The sequence below is a fragment of the Scyliorhinus canicula genome, chromosome 5 (genome assembly GCF_902713615.1).
Source record: "Scyliorhinus canicula chromosome 5, sScyCan1.1, whole genome shotgun sequence".
Taxonomy (NCBI): Eukaryota; Metazoa; Chordata; class Chondrichthyes; order Carcharhiniformes; family Scyliorhinidae; genus Scyliorhinus; species Scyliorhinus canicula.
This window is the reverse complement of record NC_052150.1, coordinates 186885150-186902182: the sequence shown is the minus strand read 5'-3', so window position 1 is coordinate 186902182 and position 17033 is coordinate 186885150. Positions and strand designations below refer to the sequence as shown.

The window sequence follows — 17033 nt, the reverse complement described above, 5'->3', positions numbered from 1 at the left end:
CAAATATTGCACTACAAATTACAGTAGCATCACCTTTCCATATCAGTTAGGAATCATAGAACATAGAACAGTACAGCACAGAACAGGCCCTTCGGCCCTCGATGTTGTGCCGAGCCATGATCACCCTACTCAAACCCACGTATCCACCCTTTACCCGTAACCCAACACCCCCCCCCCCCAACCTTACTTTTTAGGACACTACGGGCAATTTAGCATGGCCAATCCACCTAACCCGCACATCTTTGGACTGTGGGAGGAAACCGGAGCACCCGGAGGAAACCCACGCACACACGGGGAGGACGTGCAGACTCCGCACAGACAGTGACCCAGCCGGGAATCGAACCTGGGACCCTGGAGCTGTGAAGCATTTATGCTAACCACCATGCTACCGTGCTGCCCTTACTGAACAATGAGGCCCTTATGAACAATGAGGCCCATAACAGATTCCAATCTAGCTAAATCATTTACTGACATGTTCTTTAATTTCACCAATTAAATAAAGACTAATTCTGAGCATAGGTTTTCTTTTAAAACAAACCTTCAAATATTATCTGAAAATCTATTTAATTATATTCCCCAGTTCAGTCCCCTGCACTTATTATCTGCGGAGATGGTACAGTTGAAATCACTTTTAACCATTTCCATTGTGCACAAAGGCACTTCAACCACCCAGCAGCATTATGGGTAATACAATGCTTGACAAGCAAGGAGGGAAAATCTCATGCAGAGAAGTTGGGTGGCTGTTGAACACCAGATCAGAGAGTTTGATTTTCTTTTTGAAAATAGCATCAAGAACCTTTTATGGTCAAAACTCTCAGGTACGTTACCAGAGGTATGAGGTTCAATCTCCATTCTACTCCACATCTGAGTGAGCACAAAGACCTTGGGTTAGGCAGAAATGAATCACTGTCCAATGAATTGTACCAGAAGCACATGATGGGAGAACAAAATCATTTGCAAAAATAGTTTAGACGCCAAAAGGCACCTTTTTACAGGCAGAGGGGCTCTTCCCAAAAAAATCAGACTGAATCCGACAGTCGCATCCATCGGCCCTGTAAAGATCGTTCAAAGAGATCAGAGGCCACAGATGCTGCTGCAACAATGACATTTTTAAAAGCACCACGCACTGTTGGATTAATGCCAATTCTACCAACGGTGGGTGAGCAAGAGGGGAAAACAGATTGAAAGGCAATCTGTCATTCTGCACTCTTAAGGATTATATCCCATGTTTTACCCCTTAAACAGTTACAACCCAAACAGCTTATAACCTCGACGGCAATCACTCAAGTGGCAGGCTTTGCCAACGCAGGTGTCCTCGGGCTGGCACGGGCAAGATGGGCTGAATGGCCTCCTTCGGTGCTGTAACTTTTCTATGATTCAGTCAATATCCTTTAACTGCCTTCTTCAAATCTCTCTCCATCTCATTCCCGTATCGCCGACATCAAACCGGCCACCAGTGGGCTGTCCACGCTGCCGTGACAAACACCTCAGAGGGTGTGGAAAATCCTGCCTATAGTGTTTTTCCAAGAACTGAATAGGACCCGGTAAAATCTAACAAATTGAGCAATGCACTGCTGTGAGGGTTCAGAGCAGAAGCCGGTTCTTAGAAGGGAGGGGAGGGGGGTTGGTGCTCTACTTTTAGAGCTGCCCAGCTGTTTCAATGACTGATTATACTTTCATCACTCTGGTGCAAAGATTATACTTTAATCACTCAGGTGCAATGCCAATGATCCCGAAGAGCCACAGAATTAACAGAAATTGGCAGTAAAACCGTATTCGGTTAATATTCTTGCAACTTTGCCCAATTTCATCCTTGGAGATTGAATGTCTCTGCCTATTTGAAAGAGAGATTTGTATTAAGTTATGACATATATTAAAATTCAGCCCAATTAGAAAAACACTCTCAGTTTCTAATAAGCAACCTAGATTGCCACTTAAAGTTGAGCTGCCTTGACTTCCAGATCAAAATAATTATGATGAATGGCTCGGATTTATAGTGACTTATTAAATCGCCAACAAATATCCTGAAGCAATTTGCTTTCAATAAATTTCTTTGAAATGCAATGATTTTATTTAAACAAATACTGCAGCTAGTGTGCAAAAGGTCCCCAAATAGCAACAAGAGGCTTAGAGCTACTCTTTTTGAATAGCTCAGATGAGAAAAGCACTAGACTCAGGCTCCACTGGGTGTTGCAATTGATTCTAATACCCTCGTATTATGCAGAACAAGAGCTGCTCTACCAGAATTGAATGAGCAAGGTTTGTTCTTCCCTTTTCAGTGATGTTCTCTATAGACAGATGAGCCTGCCAGCACAGTCAAGACTAACATGCAAATGACCAACTGGACAAGGGCACATGGCAAGAAAACTGCCTCCAGTTTAGTTTAGTGTTACTTCCATAACATTTCTAACCTCCCAGCCTGAAACCTTAAATTTGGGCTTTATTCATGTGGCCAAATAACAAAACAAAGTAAAGATAACTACAGATTTTACATCAACTAAAAAGTTGAATTAGAAGCTAATTTGTTTCCAAGTTATGACAGTCTGTGGTGGAGTGTTTTAAGGGGAGCTGGTGGTGTAGGTGTATTGTCACTGGACTACTAATCCAGGATAATGCTCTGGAGACCTGGGTTCGCATCTCATCAGAGCAGATGGTGAAATTTGAACTCAATAAAAATCTTTCATTGCATTGAAAGTCAAATGATGACCATTGTTAATAGTCATAAAAACCCATCTGATTCACGAATGTCCTTTAGGGAAGGAAATCTGTCGTCCTTACCTAGCATGGCCTACATGTGACTCCAGATCCACAGCAATGTGGTTTACTCTTATATGCCCTCAGAAATGGGCAATAAATGCTGGTTCAGCCAGCGACGCTCAAATTCCATGAACAAATTTTTAAAAAGTAGGAACATTCTGCTGCTCTACATCAGAGTATATGAAATGTTAACATCTTCCACAAGTGCCCATTAGTTCGTACTTGAAATTTTTAAAAAAATGTTCCCAGTTAAAATTCACTTAAAGATGAAAATCTCTTCCCATGGTATAGTTTCAGGAAACAGATTAATTTATGGAACATTGGACAATGAAATGTTTCAATTGTTGAATTGAACCACATTCAGACAGCCAAAAGAAGACCGACAAGTGCCAGTGAAACAAAATAATCTGAATTATGGTAAACTTGTTAAACTATTTTTTATGAATGTAGTAAGATTATTCTCATTATTAGATTCACAGCTATTTGGAGATGAGGCAAGAGTATGGAACGGTTGTGCCTATCACACTAACACTGGGTGGCATGGTAGCACTGTTGCTTCGCAGCACCAGGATCCCAGGTTCAATTCCCGGCTTGGGTCACTGTCTGTGCAGAGTCTGCACGTTGTCCCAGTGTCTGCTTGGGTTTCCTCTGGGTGCTCTGCTTTCCTCCCACAAGTCCCAAAAGACATGCTGTTAGGTAATTTGGGCATTCTGAATTCTCCCTCCATGTACCCGAACAGGCACCAGAGTGAGGCGACTAGGGACTTTTCACAGCAACTTCATTGCAGTGTTAATGTAAGCCTACTTGTGACAATAGAGATTATTATTATTACTGCTAAATTACTTCTAACAGATTGTAACCTTAGCATAGAACATTAACTAGGATACATCTGAACTTTGAAACAGGGCCAGTTCACAATCTTTAGCCTGGAGATGCAGTTAGTTCTAAACCAGGGGATTGTTTACTTTCCCTGTACTTGTATAACATGTATTTGAGTAATAGACACATATGGCAGGTATTGGGAACGTACAAATTATTTTAAGGGTAACTATGGATAGTAATTAATGTAGGTTACAGGGGTCCCAACTGCTGGCTGGAGGGTTCGTGAGAGAGACAGGTTGCCTGTTTTGGGGATGTCCTGCCAAATTAATCAGGCAGTGACGAGCCGGTCCTGAGATGAAGGACCCAACACAAGCTTCCAGCCAACCAGAGGCTGATTGTTCTTCAATGCTCAGCGGCACCAACAGAGAGGGAGTGGCTACTGTTGACAGTGTACGCAGCCAAGGCCTAAGATTGCCAAAGGACTGAGGCAACAGGTAAGTGGTTGAGGGGGAGGAATCACATTCTAGTGAGTGGCAGGGAGGGATGCCGGCAGCAAAGGCACTCACTGTATGCCCTTGAGCAAGTAACCCCTACAGGGTTTGCTTTTCAGGCTTCCTGCAAGGCAATTCCCCCACCTGCCATTGGTTGAATACCGGTGATGACAGAATGAGGTTTTTAAGTGGTATTGATTGCCCACTTTTGGGCCATAATTGGCAGTGAAAGCCATCTACGGCCCTTCTCATCATGCACTTCACAGCTGCAGGTTGTGTTTGCCGCTTGCTCCTGCTGGTGGCTGCAGATACTTGGAGGCTGTTGTTGCAGTTTCCTTCCTTTTCTGTAACCAGAAAGAACGACAATTTTTTCTAAGATACCTTGGTCCTGAAACACCGGGCTCAGAAGAACGTACGAGTCCATAAGGCAATCCGGTTTGAAGAAAGGCGACACTGTCGGACCTGGTGCGCGACATTGTTCCAAATGGGCCACCTGCTAATGCCATTGAAGAAATGCATTTGCAGATTGTTGCTGGTGTGGCGCGTGCTGCATGTAACTGGCACATCACCATGGGTTATACACACTGAAAGCCGAGAATGTTCAACTGCATCTTGAGCGCTAGAGGAATACGTGAATGCCAAGATTTGGTGAGATTGGGCCATGCGGGAGGGTCTGCACAGCTGTAGCTCTTGGACGGAGATTGCACAGATACATGGAACAAGTGACACATTGACGGACTGATCATTTCTCCGACAAAGTTCTGGACATGATATAGCACATTTTCAGACAGCCTCCATTTCTGTTCAGTGGAACCCGCGAGGAGCGTGTTTGGTTTCTTTGTGAAACGTAGCTGATATAGCTTTGTATTGGTACCAATATGGAACGGTGACGTTTTGTTGTTGTTTAAATGGTTAGTGTGATATGTGGAACGTTACATAGTTGATTTTACAAATCTTTGTTACAGTTGACTGTTTCATGAACAAAATATTCTCAATCAGGGCAGAGCAGGAAGGAGGCGGGGGAGTGATAAAATAACTCCCAGTCACCAAACCCACCATGGGGTAAGAACATTAAATTCGGCCCAATGTTTTTCTTCAGGGCATAATGAGTAAAAATAGCACTATCCTGAATGCATGCAGTAAATCAAAATTCTTTGTTTAAAAATCAAGGTGCAACCTCATGGGAGGCCGACCAGATCAATTGTGTTGAGTAGGAGCAATTCACTTGAATGATTTTGTTTGGTTCATCCACATCCAGTTTCCATCTGACTAAACAGGAGATGAACATCATTCCTGATCATGACGACAAGTCAAAGGATAGCACTCAAAACCTTCAGTCACTAAATTAGGCTATGGTCATCGAGCATTTAATCAGAATGTAATGATCGGTTTAAAATCAGTATCCATTAAACAAAAGATGCACATTTTTAATACGGTGCGTTGTAGATTTTTATGAGAAGGAGGGAGCATAAAAACTGGCCATCGCAATAACTTTTTGCCCAGAGTGCCGAGATTGTGTAACTTGTGCTTCTTGACTGTAATGCAACTAAAATCATCTCCCAAGAGATTAACTGACCTTAGGCAAGTTGGAATCCTAATTATGAGCCACGGTCTTTCCTTTTTCATCAGTTTTGTTCCTACCAACTAAAGTCAATTACTTTTCAAAATCATTTTTTAAAAAAACCATGTCCAACATCTATACACATTGTAAAGTTTCAATTGGGACATCTACCAGAGCTCATTGGAGGCATAGGAACATTAAACATGAAAAATAGGCATAACAACACATCTGATTAGAATAGATATATTCATAGAATAGAACTCAACTGAACAGATAAGGGACCTATAATGAACAAGTAGCACATTTAAAAAATTGAAGAAGAAAAAACCTAGTGATTCTCTGTTGCCTTTAGTCGAGAGGAGGCGCCAAGAGTTTATATGGATCGATTAATCTGGAAATATACTTTGCTCAATACACAGGACTTAATCTTCAAATTGTTGTTTGCCTTGGTTATAGAGCCATTGGCGATGGCGCTGAGAGTGTCAAAGGACTGGAAGGGGTTAGTACGGGGTTGGGGGCACAGGGTTTTGTTGTATGCTGACAACCTACTCCTGTATATGCCTGACCCGTTAGGGGGGGGGGTGGGATAGTTTATGCGGACCTTAGAGGAATTTGGCTGGTTCTTGGGGTATAAATTGAATCTGGGGAAGTGAGGTTTTTGTGATCCAGGTGAGGGGGGGGCAGGAGGGGGGTCTGGGGGAGTTGCTGTTTAAAGTGGTGGGTGGGAGTTTCCAATACTTGGGAATTCAGGTGGCACGGGGATGGGAGCAGTTGCATAAATTAAATCTGGCCCGATTAGTTGAGCAAATGAAGGAGGGCTTCTCGGAGGTGGGACATGCTCCCGTTGTCACTGGCAGGGTGGGTACAGAACGTAAAGATGATGGTTCTCCCGCGATTTTTGTTTGTTTTCGGTGTGGGCTCCAATTTGTGCCAATCACCGATTAGTCCGGTGAAGTTGGATGGGGGGTTTTGGAGGTGACAGAGAGCAGGTATTGAGAGACTGGGAGATCGGTTTATTGATGGGAACTTTCCTTGTTTGAAGGATCTGGAGGAGGTGTTTGAATTGCCGGGTGGGAATGGGTTTCGCTATTTGCAGGTGAGGCACTTTGTGCAAAGGCGGGTTTCGACCGCCACACGGGATGCAGGACAAGGTAGTTTCAAGATAGGAGTAGGGGAAGGGAAGGTCTCGGAAATTTATAAAGTGTTCATGGAGTGGGAGGGAACCCAGATAAGGGAGGTAAAGCAGAAGTGGGAAGATGAGCTAGGTAAGGAGCTAGAGGCGGGTCTGTGGGAGGATGCTCTGAGTAGAGTCAACACGTCCTCATCATGTGCCAGGCTCAGCCTGATACAATTCCAGGTGGTTCACCGGGCACACATGATGGTGGCCTGGATGCTCAGGTTTTTTTGGGTAGAGGACAGGTGTATGAGGTGTGCGGGAGGGGTGCAAGCCATGTCCACATGTTTTGGGCATGTCCGAAGCTCAGGGGATTCTGGCTGGGATTTGCCGATGTCATGTCCCCAGTGCTAAAAAGAGGATGGCGCCGAGTCCAGAGGTGCTGACCTTCAGAGCGTCGGAAGACCTGGAAGTCCAGGGGTCGAGAGAGGCTGATGTTTTGGCGTTTGCCTCCTTGGTAGCCTGGAGACGGATCTTATTAGAGTGGAGATACTCGGAGCCCCCGAAATCGGGGGTATGGGTTAGCGACATGGCTAGGTTTCTCAGGCTGGAGAAGATTAAGTTTTCCCCGAGACGATCAGTCTTGGGTTCGTCCGGAGGTGACAGCCGTTTATCGACTTCTTCGGGGAAAACTAAACTGTATTTTAAGTGGGATCAGCGAGCGGAGGTGGAGGGACTTGGAGATTGTGTGTAAAAGTTATGTCGACGGTGGTATGGTTGTTGGTTGGGGGCGTGTGTTACACACTGAATTATGTTTACACAGAACAGAGCAGCCAATCACCAGACAGGACACAACCACTATAAAGCCAGAGGGCACCAGTTTTCCTGCTCTCTTGGGATCCAGCCTCTGAGACAGTCTGAGCTCGTGAGCAGCAGCTAGAACATACACCAGTTAGTCTGGTGGTAGTCAGTTAGTCTGGTCAGGTTAGCCTCAGGTCTCCAGTCAAGTCTGCATAGTGTCAACCCACAGTTAAGCATATAATATAGTTAGATGTTAAATAAAATCGTGTTGCATCTCATCAAGTGTTGGAAGCCTGTCTCTCTCTACACTGTATCAAAAGCAGTCCACAAAGGCCCAGCTTACCCAACACATCATTCCCGACCTTCCATTCTGCCCCCCTCCACCCCCAAACTATATAATCATTGCATTTCTATCCCTGTTGAGTTCAGCAGATGGTTCATATGAACTCAAAACATTAACTCTGTTTCTCTCTTCACAGATGCTGCCGGACTTTGTGTTATCCAACGTTTTCTGTTTTTACTTCAGATTTCCAACATCTGCAGCATTTTGCTTTGGCCTTGGATGTGCCCACGGTGAGGAGGGCAAGAATTGTCAGGCATCTACTACTGGAAGTTATTCAGAAATGCTTCTTGGAAGTTTGTGCAGGCGGATCAACAAACATGGTCCGATGATAATAGCTCGGGTGGCTAGTCAGTCAAAAAATCCATGAATACGCAATGTCCTGGCTCACGTCTAACTACTTTGGCGAGATTGGAGGAGGATTGCAAGCACCCATAGAACCGCAGCATAATCAATGACTTTACCTCCTTGCATGAAAGGGTGAAGAGGGCAAAACATTTGATAAATGTTATTCAATCATTAAAGTTCATCTTTAAAGTTCATTTCAGCATGGCGGAGTGTAATTTGGACTGGTTTAGCACAGGGCTAAATAGCTGACTTTTAAATCAGACCAAGGCAGGCCAGCAGCGCGGGTTCAATTCCCCGAACAGGTGCGGAATGTGGCAACTAGGGGCTTTTCACAGTAACTTCATTTGAAGCCTGCTTGTGACAATAAGCGATTTTCATTTTCATTTAATTTCAAATGAATGAAAAAACTGTTATACTAAAAGAGAGTCGGTGCATTTGGAAATTCTTCATACTGAAAGATTCAATTAAATACAGAGAACCACATGGCTGAGGAATGACACAAGACTAAATTTTTGGCTACCAGCTGCCTCATGGATATTTCCTAACCAATGACACAGAACATTACCATGCAACATGTCAACTAGATTTCTGATCAACTTTTTAAATGATTGAGCAAGAGGCATGTGAATGGTAAGACTGATGCAAATCAGATGGTCCAAGGTCACACTTAAACGCAACAAATCTGTACACAATAGCAAAAAAAAAGGAAGTGCTAGCAAGAATAGAAAGAGAATGCTGAAGCTGCTTATTCTTTGGGTGACTCCTGGTGTCAAGTGGCTCACATTAATACCCCTACAGGACATAACTTCTATTTTGAACAACATCAGCTGAGTTTCCGTTGTGCAAATTGTATCAGACATAAGTTGTAACGCCTTCACATTCTGTTTAGAAACTCGATCATGGTAAACAAGTTTACTGCAGTTATTAACTACGCAGCTTAGACATTTAGATTTAGATTTTATCAGAAAACCCTGCAGATTCCACCTCAAGGCACATGGCAAACTGTTTCAATTGCTCTGTGAAATGTACGGTCACAGAATTGCAGAAGATCAATTATTTTTCCTTGCAATATGTGCAAGTTATATTTCTGCATTTTAATGTACAATTACAAGTTAAAGTCTGGGAAAAGTTGGCAACAGTTCAACATCGGAGGGGAGAGACTATTGTACACGGGAAATAAATTTTTCGATGTGCACCCGATAAAAACAAGCCCATCTCAATTAAATTTTTGTTCTGCTATGACTGAAATTAAACAACATCTGATGTACTTAACATGCTGCCAGCTAACAGAATAAACCAGTGAAAGGATAAAAGAGACATTGCAGAGAGAGGCCGGTCCTATTGTATTAAAGGCTTGCAATAAATGTATCCATGCTTTTTATTTGTGAAAAATAAATTTAATAACTTGGATTCACAGGACCTTCAGGGCACGGTTCACAAATGAATAGTTATCAATTAGAAACTTTATTCCATATTCTGATGGATAGTTTCTCCACTTATTTTCACCTGTCCTTAACATTAGCTAACTGAAAACTCAAAAGTGGATTATCAGCTTGTCCAACATATAGAACATAGAACAGTACAGCACAGAACAGGCCCTTCGGCCCTCGATGTTGTGCCAAGCCATGATCACCCTACTCAAACCCACGTATCCACCCTTTACCCGTAACCCAACAACCCCCCCCCCCATTAACCTTACTTTTTTTAGGACACTACGGGCAATTTAACATAGCCAATCCACCTAACCCGCACATCTTTGGACTATGGGAGGAAACCGGAGCACCCGGAGGAAACCCACGCACACAGGGGGAGGACGTGCAGACTCCACACAGACAGTGACCCAGCCGGGAATCGAACCTGGGACCCTGGAGCTGTGAAGCATTTATGCTAACCACCATGCTACCCTGCTGCCCCAAATATGTTTTTCCAATAAATATCATCCAGCATATGAAAGATTCCCTTTTCAATTATGCATGTGCACTGATGATCTAAGAATTAGAAATCATGGATGAGATTCTCTGGTCTTGCCCGTGACAGGACAGGTCGTGAGCAAGTACGGAAAATTTGGCGTCCCAGCCAAAACTCCATTCACTCCCGGAAAATCCCAGCCATGAACGAGGACAGAAGATTTGGTCCATCTTTGTGGAATATGGAGACCAAACGGACACCAAGTATCCACTCACACGAATAACTTCAGCGGATTCGGGAATAGAACCCGCGCTATTAGCCTTGCTCTGCATCACAAACCAGCTGTCCAGCCAACTGGGCTTAACCAGCCATGAAGGCCCCGCCCTCTCAACCTTGCCCCTCGTCTGAGGTGTGGTGATCCTCAGATTAAATCACCACAATTCAGCCCTCTCCCTCAAAAGGGGAAAGCAGCCTATGGTCAGCTGGGACTATGGAGACTTTATTATTTACTCACATGAGGTTTGATGATATTGAAAATCAATGTGGACACTGCAAGTCCATAATGCAGCATGTTTTACTTGATAGTATTCAGACAATGTATGCCCACTGTAGTTAAATTGGAGGGAATGGTGGGATTGCACATAAAGAAAATGAGGTTCTGGGCAAATAGCAGCTTTCAATAAATGAGTAAAATGAGACCAAGGTGAAAAGACCAAGAGTTGTGCTATTAGGCCATGGCAAGTGTGAGCAAATTAAATGTTTGTAAATTCTTGATTAAAGGGCCCTCAACCATTTAAAGTGATTTCCCATTCCAGCACAGAAGAGGTCTGCTTTTCTGCAGTACAGAGATAACTGCCAAGTTAACATTCACTTTCATTTTATTGAACAAAACTGAAACTTTAATGGAGATCTATGAGGAAATGGGAGAATCTAAAAAGCTGCATCTAGGTATAACTTGCTGCATGACATTTATCTTTTCAAGATAAAGATAGATAGTTTTTTGAAGAATAAAGGAATAAAGGGTTATGGTGTTCGGGTGGGAAAGTGAGCTGAGTCCACAAAAGATCAGCCATGATCTCATTGAATGGCGGAGCAGGCTCGAAGGGCCAGGTGGCCTACTCCTAGATGACTGAATGTCACATAGTAGAAGAGGTTTGTGGCACAAATGAGACTATTTAGTCCATCATAACTGTGCTCGCTGGAGCAATCCAAAACCAATGGCCATCAGTTCCAGGTACAATATTTCAATTGTTGGAGTGAGAATATGAAAATGTACAGATTCAAGCTCAAATTGTCAACCTGCCCATCTTAGGAGAAAGCGTAAAACAATTTTGAAAAAAATCCACTTTATTTTTGTTGCAATGAATATGCATAACAGCCGTTACGACATAATTTACTAACATACAGTCAGAGTCATGTTATGTTCAAAACCATTCACTATATACATTTAATTTCTTGGAAGAACTGTGAAAGAATAAAAAAACAAAGTTATCGAAAGTTGTATCCCGTTTAACTAATGTAATTGATTTCAATGTGCTCCAATTTTATTTGAAGAGTTTTCAACTGTGCCTTGTCTGAAGTGATTTATTTGATCTATGCAGTTACCAATTTAAATCAATTTGAGTGGATACATTTAAGTCCCAGTGAACAGGTTTTTTTAAATGAACTGATCCAAATAGCCATTTTTCTGAGCATCCCACTGTATTTCAGATCATGTAATTTTCTTCAGAAAACAAAAAGCAAACCCTAGGCAATCACATGATCAACAATGATAAGACATGCACATATTGGTAAACAAAAGATTTTTCAGCATCAAGTAACATCCTCAGTGAAACAGCTGTTAAAATGTCCTTATTACACCTATTGAAAAAACATCCCACTTACCTCAGTGGAAGCGAAAGTTCCTCTTCAAGAGTTTAGTTAAATTTTAAAACTTCAGGATTATATTTAATCCGTTGCCTCCATATAAAGAAGTATCCCAGCAAATATCATCTGGGGGAAATTAAGTACTTCAGGCTTTTAGGTCTTTAAGCAAAACAAAGTTGCACTTAAAGCTAAAAGGATTGCCAAATATTATTCGAATGCCAATAATGAAATAAACAAATGCTGCAGCAAAGTGTGGAGGTTGGACCTGTAGTCAAGAGAATTCCAAGCGTCTCCTATCCAATTATTTCAAGGACAAGTTAACAGTTTCCTTTGTCGACATTCAATATTTCCAATTGATTTCCCACGGCAAGAGAGATACTTTAAAAAGAGCAGTCCTGAAGTAACGGCTACGCCGCTGTGGTTACACACAAGTTTCCATCCAACTATCTATCCATCATATACCACTCTTAACGCAGTCAGTTCCTCAGATAGAACTATGGACTCATTTTAACCTCTGAGGACTCGGGGCCAATTGCAGTGTGGCAATGACACGTAGGACCATCCATTTATGGACTGAACAGTGAGCTCTGATACCATCTAAATCTGCCATAAATAGCCCTTGGAATAGAGAGAGCAGATCAGCTGTTGCAACAACAGTTTCAGGCTATGGCTTTATTCTTTCTCATTGCCAATAACGTTTCAACACTCACTGCTGAAACTTGTAGGGAGTACTGATTAAAGCTTCCACATCTGATTACTTGGTAATATCGTACAAAATGGACCAAACTAGTGACTATTTAAAGAAGTGCATCAGATCAGATTGATGCAAACAGATCAAAATGTTTGGTTGGCGAAAATACCAGATCTGAACTGAAAGGCAACATTCCTCACTGAACTTCAAAGCGATTTCAAATCCATACTCTGCACATCTGAACATGTTTCATAAGCCATGAAATTACTTGACAATTTTAGGTGAGAATTGAACATGACCAGTCAAATTGAAGTGTTACATCTTGTACAGCAACAAAGTACATTTGAGGGAAGGTATTCAACATACAAATGAAGGCACAACTAACAGTCATAATTTGGAGGGTGGGGGCAAGATTGCTTTCAAAAGAAATCAATGCACGTGAACAATTTCTTTTCAACCACTTTAACTGTATCCAGGTAAAGTGGAACAAATTTCAGAATTTACCAGGTTAAGATTCATTCATGTCAATTGTACAGGGAAAATAAAATCTAATTTTTAAAAAAAGTAGTTATCAGTAATACTTGCTGGCCAAGTTGAAATGCTACATACATTGGGAAACTGATGGACATTTACAATCAGGAGTCTACATCGAAAATCTGTCAAATGTGTGACTAACACGGCCAGACAACATCCCCATTACAGACAACAGATGGACCTACAAAAATAGTTCAACACATTTTGACGGTATTGGTCTCAAATACTTGAAACAATCACATCAAATATCCATTATAAAAATCCCAGTTGGATCACTGTTAATATTCTTGCCATGCTGTTATAAATAACACAAATGTTATTTTCCAAGCTTTTAAACTTGTCTTACAACTTATGTGCATAATTGTGCAGTTGGCAGCACGGTGGCCTAGTGGTTAGCACAACTGCCTCACGGCACTGAGGTTCGATCCCGGCTCTGGGTCACTGTCCGTGTGGAGTTTGCACATTCTCCCCGTGTCTGCGTGGGTTTCGCCCCCACAACCCAAAAATGTGCAGAGTAGGTGGATTGGCCATGCTAAATTGCCCCTTAATTGGAAAAAATAATTGGGTAATCTAAATTTATTTTAAAAAATATTTTAAAAAAAAATTTTTTTTTAAATTGTGCAGTTAATACGAATGGGATAACAAAAGAGAATGAATTTTATTGAATGTCTCCACTGATCAGTTATCTTGAAGCTACTAAATTTTTCCACAAATAGTTTGAATAATGGCAAAAAGGTGGAAACTGAGGCAGTGTGAGGATCAAAATAAATTTAGTGACTATTCAAATAAAAATCCTTTTGAATGTTTCCTAATCATGCTAATTTGACTATGACAAATGTATTCCTGAACCATTTCTAATTTACTTCAATTACTCTATGTTTAGAAGGATCGACATCCTATGTACAGGAAGCATTGAGATTATATAACTGGTCTAGTAATCCGGTGCTTAGACTAATGATCTGGAGACAGTGGTTAGGGAATTTAAACTGAATAAATCTGTAATAAAAAACCATCAATAATAATGGTGACCATGAAACTGCCAGATCTTTATTAAAATCCATTTAGCCAATACCCTTGAGGCAAGAAAATCTTTTGTCCATACCCTGGTACAGCCAACATGCGACTCTGAAATGCCCTCTGAAATGTTCATTTGTATAAAACAACATCAGAAAACATCTAATAAAAGGATAAAACTGGACAGTCTACTCAGCATCCACCTAAGCACAGGCATAACAAAGGCACATTCAGCCCAGACAACACTGCAAAGTCCCGAGTAACATCTAGGTACTTATACTAAAATTGGATAACCATCAGACCAGTCGAGCAATAGCTTGATATGGACATACTCTCAGAATCATACCTTACAGCCAATGCCCCAATCTCCTCCATGACCATCAGAGAAGTGGTGGCACAGTGGTAAACAGATGGGAGTGAATGGTCTTGGGAGCACTCGACAGTGACTCTGGGCCCCAGGTAGTCTCCTAGGATCAGTTCAAATATGTTCAAGGAAAGCTCCTGTTAATTATCACCCTCCCTCAATTGATGAATCAGTTTTCCTCCTCCACGTTGAATGCTGGAAGCAACACAGAGCAGCAAGGGTGCAGCATCTACTCCAGATGGGGGAATTCAATGTTACCTGCTGGCTTGGCGGATACCAAAGTCAGGCGCTACAAGTTGAAGAGGTGCAAGGACATTTCCTGGGGGTTGCAGCTAGTATTGCTCCCACAACCACGGTTACCAAAACTTAATGATTTGGTCATTCATACTTTTATACAAGCTGAAAGCCACATATGGCAAAATTACACTTTAAAAGAAACATTTTAAAACAAACAACTGCTGTTTGCGAAACCGCTGGGAGATTTTTGACTTCACATAAATGCAATTTCCTTCCCCTCATTTCATATTCAAATGAATCTTTCATAACATGGCCCTGTTCACATGCAAATTCTACCAAAGTCCTTCTGCAGTTCCTTTGTTGCTTCGAACTGAAACAGTACCACAAACGGTACCATAAATGGAGAATGGCTGAACAATTATTACTGTAAAAAGAGTTGCTAAAGAGCCTTATAAAAGAGCATAAAAACTAAATTTCAAGGATTGTCCATAAAATTGAGAATGTATATCCTCCATCACATTGGCATGTCCACAACCGTGCTACACCATTCTTAAAATAACCTTAAAAAGAGGTTTAATATCAGAGTTAAATTTGAAGTGATTATTGAATGTACAGTTACACGATCAACACTAAATGTTAACATGTAAATTCCAACTCACCAAATTATTACAACAAAACAAGCTTCATGGTCAACAATCTATCTCTTCTCCAGTCTTCCGTATCCTGGTGAGGAACATAAAACAGCAAATTAACACAAAAAACTGATTCAAAAATGACATTCATTCGGTTTGAAATTAATTGCATTTTGATTTCTATTTACACGTTGTTCTCCATCGGTCAACAATCTTCATAGGGAAATGCTCCAGACATGCTTCAGAATTTTAAAATCATGTTTCCACAGATAAGGATTTGGAAATTAAGTTGTATATTTCAAACGAAAATTGGCTCATACATTTTCCTTATGAGCATATGCTGCAGCTATTCAAAGCAACAATAATTTTATCAAAACAAGACGGCTTCATGGTCATGCATCTGTATACTGGCTTCCGTATGCTGGTGAGGAAGATAAAGCAGTAAATAAATGTTGATTCATGTATTTGTTCATGAGCCAGGCACTGATGATGCATTTCTATGAGGATTGGAGACAATGGCTAATTTATTATTTTGCAAAGCATTAATGCCAATATTGACACCTATTATCATTGGGATAAACTGTTCACTTGAGCCAGGTATTGGGCATTTTCTGAAAATACTCTTTTTGGAAGGATGGTGGAGTGACGGTGTGATACAAAGAAAGATCTTGCCCGCTTTACTCATCATTCTACTGATAACACTCAGGAGAGTTCCGAAGGGAATGAAAGCAGGATTAGGCGGTTGAGTTGGATAAATGGTGGAGCAGACACGAAAGGCCGAATGGCTTCCTCCTGCTCCTGTTTTCTATGTTTCTAAAGTCAGAGGGACAGCCCACCTACTTTCTGTGGTCAAGGCTGACAAGAGAGCATCATAAAAACTTTTCATGATCACGCAGGCTAATTGAGCTCTGATGAAAGGTCACACCGGTTATATTATGCCTTTAAGTGATAGCAGCATGACATCACCAGATGGGAAGGGCGTCATATCATCTCGTCTTAGTTTCACTTTTGCGTTTGGACAGAGGCCATCCATCCAGCCAGGCTGTTGATGGCTTCAAGCTTTCTCTCCATATATATCTCCTCTTAACATGCTTACACAATCCTTATGAGTAATCTGTGACTTTACATTATTGAAAACAAACAACAAGCCAGAAACATTAGCTTTATTTCTCTCTCCAAAGAGATTGACCAGGATTTTCTGAGTTTATTTCAGATTTCCAGCACTCACAGTACTTTGCTTTAGTTCTGGGAAAATCTGCTCAGATTAAGCTCAGAGCTGGCCAGGGCCAGAATGCTGACCAGGGAAACTAAGTTGGCTCACTAAGACGAATAGTGAGGTCTTATGCAACTTTATTCACTATGGGAGTTTCAAATTACATTGGGGAATGAGTTTTGATTAGACACGACACTGTATGCAATCACAGACTACAAAAATAAAGCAGATCACCAGTCCTAGGAAAGTGTTTCAATCCACCTCGCAAACATCTTCAGAGGTGCATAACAGCACACATGAAAGAAACAACATGGGGATACAACTGTTATGCTCCGGATGG

At 41.6% G+C, this 17033-nt stretch overlaps 1 long non-coding RNA gene across 1 annotated transcript in view; it reads right to left on the bottom strand.

Annotated features, from left to right (window-relative positions):
- Positions 1-11503: 11503 nt before the first annotated feature.
- Positions 11504-17033, bottom strand: part of LOC119966485 — a 102453-nt gene continuing 96923 nt past the window's right edge. Inside the window, exons 3-4 of the long non-coding RNA XR_005460778.1 lie at positions 15508-15571; positions 11504-11606 (exon numbers count right to left, since the gene is read on the bottom strand). This is a non-coding gene — a long non-coding RNA (uncharacterized LOC119966485). The remainder of the gene's footprint in view (positions 11607-15507; positions 15572-17033) is intronic.